Raw genomic sequence first — 4,184 nt, 5'->3', positions numbered from 1 at the left:
ATTCCACAATCTACAGGGCATAGGTTTTCCACAATTAGAGTTAAAGTTCTTTTGGCTTATCAACAAATTTTGATTATGAAAGGAATTCAGAAATGTTGTTAAATGGTTTGCTAAAGGGGTTATATGATGACGTCTCTATATGAGTGAAAAATTCTCGAATAACATACAATCAATCAATCAAACTCAATAACAATGACCCAAGGGTAACTGCTAATTGTTTTATTTTAAAATCAGCTAGAGATAATGAACTTGAAATTCTAGAGAAAGTTTTTAAAGAAATTAATGCTGGGAGAGTTGCTGGTCTATTCAATTCAAGACCTTTTTCCAATCTATGGCTTTAACTCGTAGGTATAGTACTCTTTTTTTATGAAAAAAAAGATGGCTCATTTAGGGTGCTTCATCATTTAACTTATCCTGACAGTTCAAATATCAATTCATTTTTGACCCATCTTCTGCACAGTCAATTATTCATCAGCAGGTGATTCTGTAAGGTTACCAAGATTGTTGAGTAAGCTAGGGAACCTTGATGTATAAATCGGACTTCAAATCTGCGTTTAGGTTGCTTCCTGTTCACTATTTAGATTTTGATCTGATAGGTTTTAGAATAAATGATTTGTTAAGTTAGATTTAGTTAAAATGATGATAAGAATCCCAGTTGATAACCTAAGAAGTTTAAAGGGTTTCATCAACAATTTTATGTCAAATAGAAGGCGACTCCGAGGCAATTCCAGGCTCTTGCAGGTTTGATGAATTTCTGTTTGCGTGCCATTCTTTCGAGTTAGGCATTCAATAGGCGTATTTACGATGTCATGCAAGGTGTTTCTAAACTACATATACATCACTTTATCAGGATTTCTATTGCAGATAAAAAGGACCTGAATGTATGACTTACCTTTTTAGACGCTTTTCAATGGCTGCTCTTATTTTCCACTAATTTCCTGGGTAAATACTGATCAATTATTAACTGACACTGCAGGGAATTCATATTTAGGTTTTTTGCTGCTTTCTTTAGGAATCTTTTGTTCTTTTTCAATGGCCCTCTGAATGGGCTGGTACAGAAGAGTGAAATTAGGGACATCACATTTCTTGAACCTGATCCAAATGTCTTAGGAACTCATGCTTTGGGGAAGTTAATTTTTCAGCAAGAAAATAGTTTTACAAAATGACAGTGAGGCCTTGTAACAATTTTGAACAAAAGTCTTCTATCTTAAACAATGTCCAGAGCTTGTCATATCTCAGGTATTCATACTGAAGTTGCTGATCCATTATTTAGTTGTCTGTTTCAGTGTTTTCCGTCACTTGCACCCCAGGAGGACTTGGAACCAACATCAATACCAGATTCCTTTCAAACCATCATCTCCAGGCTGAATTTGACAGATTAGTTTAGAGTTCAATTGCACCAAATATAAGACTTGCTTATCAAACAAGCTTATTATTTTGAATTCGATCGTTTCAGGTTATCTTGTGGGTTACCTCTGGTTTGGCCTCCTTCTGAACTACATATAATAGAATTTGTAAAAAGTTGTCCATTAAAGGGTTTGTCATCCACATCTGTTAGGGCCTACATGCATTTGTCTGGTACAAGTTTTAAATGTAAACTTGATTCTACTCGAGTCCCTCCAAAAATTTTGATATTCAAACATGGTGGCAGGTATGTCAAGATTGGAATGCGCTGTAGATGCTAGATTTCCCTTTGGACCAAATTCTTGGAAAATCCTTTGAAGATCAATCTATGAGACTTCGTTATTTTCAGCAGTTTTTCTTGCTCATTTTTGTGTTTTTAGGGTCGGTGAGTTCGCACTAGGCAGTAAAAAGCAGTAGTTCTCATGCCATATGCATGGATGTCACAAGCATCGAGTTCTCTAAGGACAATTCAGATGAAAAAATTCTATGCCTTATTCTCAAACTGACCAACGTGGTAGAGGGTTGCTTTGGTTCTACGAGCAGTACAGGAAAAGGTCTGTCCAGTTAAGCTATTGAGACAATATTCAATTCAACGCCCCCCCCCCCCCCAATTAAGGCACTAATTATAAAAAGTTGGTTCATACAACAGTTTACACAAAATATCAGTTTAGAGTATGTTATATTTTATTCATATATATTTCAGAAGGTGTAAGAACAAGGATTGTTGAATTATCAAAAATAAGGCATGCTTTTGGTCATGGAAGACAAAATAGAGGGTCCAATCTTAGGTTATCTACATTGCAAGCTATTATCTAGTCGAAGAGTAAAGACGGGCATGAGATGGTAAGAAGATCCCACTCCCCACAATTTCTGGTTCTACATTGTAGTGGCAATGACATTGGTCAAATTCCATAAAGTGTTTTGCGTCAGAGCATAAATAATTCTTTGGGTTCACTACCGTTAGCAAACACCAATATCATTTGGTCTCAAGTATTGCCTAGATTAAATTGGCGTGACGCTAGGGACAACCATGCTCTTTGATACCCACAGTTCACTACAGTTAATCATAGCTTACTAGTAGTTAAAAGTGGTGGTGTGTAGTTGTCAGAGCAAAACAGCCAGATCTTTATTGAAAAAAAAAGCTTTGCTCAATTTATCATGTCGGGGTGAGAGGTTTTAAATAAAAGTAAAAAAAAAAGAAGTTTATTCTTAATAAAAGATAAGGGCAAGGGCACACTATTTCGCTGACTAAATAATGTAAATATCACAAAAATAGATTTTTCCCCCTGTATTTGCAATATGGTCATTGTTTTAGTACATTATCTACAATTGCTTTTGCTTTGTTTGTGTGTATGTGTGTGCGGGGAGGGGGGGTACTCATGAGCATCAGCTAGAGCAGTTGTGGCGATGGATACATAGTACATGTAGCCATTTTGGTGCAATCTTTAGCTGAGCTTAAGGAGGTTGGATCCTGCCATCAAAAGTAATGAGAATTTTTTATCAAGTATATTTTTAGAATTTATACACATAGCTTAAGTAAAAATCAAAACAAAAAATGGGGGTCAATGCGCGTCTTTTGGCGCTACAGAGCATTTAGTTTGACCTTTTTGCACTGTAAATATGTCTTACACATAAATCAATTTTTAAAGTTTTTCCTCCAATATTTTTTATTCAAATAAATTAAAGGAACAAACACAGTCTTATTTCATCTTAAATAGGCACATTAAAATTTGTGACAACGAAATTTTTTTCCAAATTACTCCGCATGTTCAATTATTTGACCTTTTTGCACTCAAATAATTTCATTTTTCTGGCATTAAAAATTTAGCAAGCAAAAATATCATTTGAAAATAATGACATTTTACTGAATTTAAAAAGAATGGTTAAAAGTATCTTATATATTCAGAAAATAAAATAAAAAGTGGGGGTCTGTGATGTTGATTTTTAGATATTACTAAAATAGTGCTAATTTTAAGCTTAAAATAGGGATATTTTTTTTCTTGATTTTCACAATATATTTGCTATATTTATCATTTATGATGATAGAATTCATGACAGTTTATTTAATATATAATTTAGGACCAGTATAAAACAGTTCACTGCACAAAATAACTCTGTGTGCAGACTGCATGTAAAAATAGGAATCCAAACTTAACATACTTCAAATATTTCAAAAGAGAAAAAATGATCATTTTCTTCTAAAAAAAACCTTCCGCCACAAAATATAGTTCCTCACTGAATGCTTTTGGTATGGAATTAATAATGGAGTTTTAACTGAATATAGTTTAATTGGCATTGTAGAATCCAAAATTATTGTAAGAATTAAATCTTTATGCAGAATTTTTGAAATATAGATTAAGATATAAATCTGCTCGAAAGCTCAGTCCTGAGCGAACCTCGTTAAATAGGGTTATATTTACTGAGCATCTGTTCCCAGTGCTCACTCCAACTTTATATAATTATTCTCAATATGTGTGACTCTCAAATTTCCAATTTGCTTATTTGTGTCAGACTGGGTGAAACATTATCAATATATTATTTGCCAGTATGTGTATAAACAGCTTCATGTGTATATTTGACTTTTATATTCATTTCTATATTTGCTTTTTGTATGTGTAATTTTATTAAAATGTATTTCCTATTTTCCATTTGGGTTGTCAAATTCGCCCAATGTACTTGGGTAGGTAAGCTTGATTAAGATTGTAACCCACAAGTAATTGTACAAGCAAATAACTGAAAAATGTAGGTTCGCCATGGCCATTATTCGCCATTAAACATTG

The 4,184-nt window shown here is 33.6% G+C and overlaps 1 pseudogene; it reads left to right on the top strand.

Annotated features, from left to right (window-relative positions):
* Positions 1-1,162: 1,162 nt before the first annotated feature.
* On the top strand, positions 1,163-1,910 carry LOC133180977 (uncharacterized; annotated as a pseudogene).
* The last annotated feature ends 2,274 nt before the right edge of the window (positions 1,911-4,184 follow it).

The sequence above is a fragment of the Saccostrea echinata genome, unplaced genomic scaffold, assembly GCF_033153115.1.
Source record: "Saccostrea echinata isolate AGI-Se365-2 ecotype Australia unplaced genomic scaffold, CSIRO_AGI_Sech_v1 ptg000001l, whole genome shotgun sequence".
In the NCBI taxonomy this organism is placed as follows: domain Eukaryota; kingdom Metazoa; phylum Mollusca; class Bivalvia; order Ostreida; family Ostreidae; genus Saccostrea; species Saccostrea echinata.
Note: the sequence above shows the minus strand (reverse complement) of the source record. Positions and strands in the feature narration are given on the sequence as shown.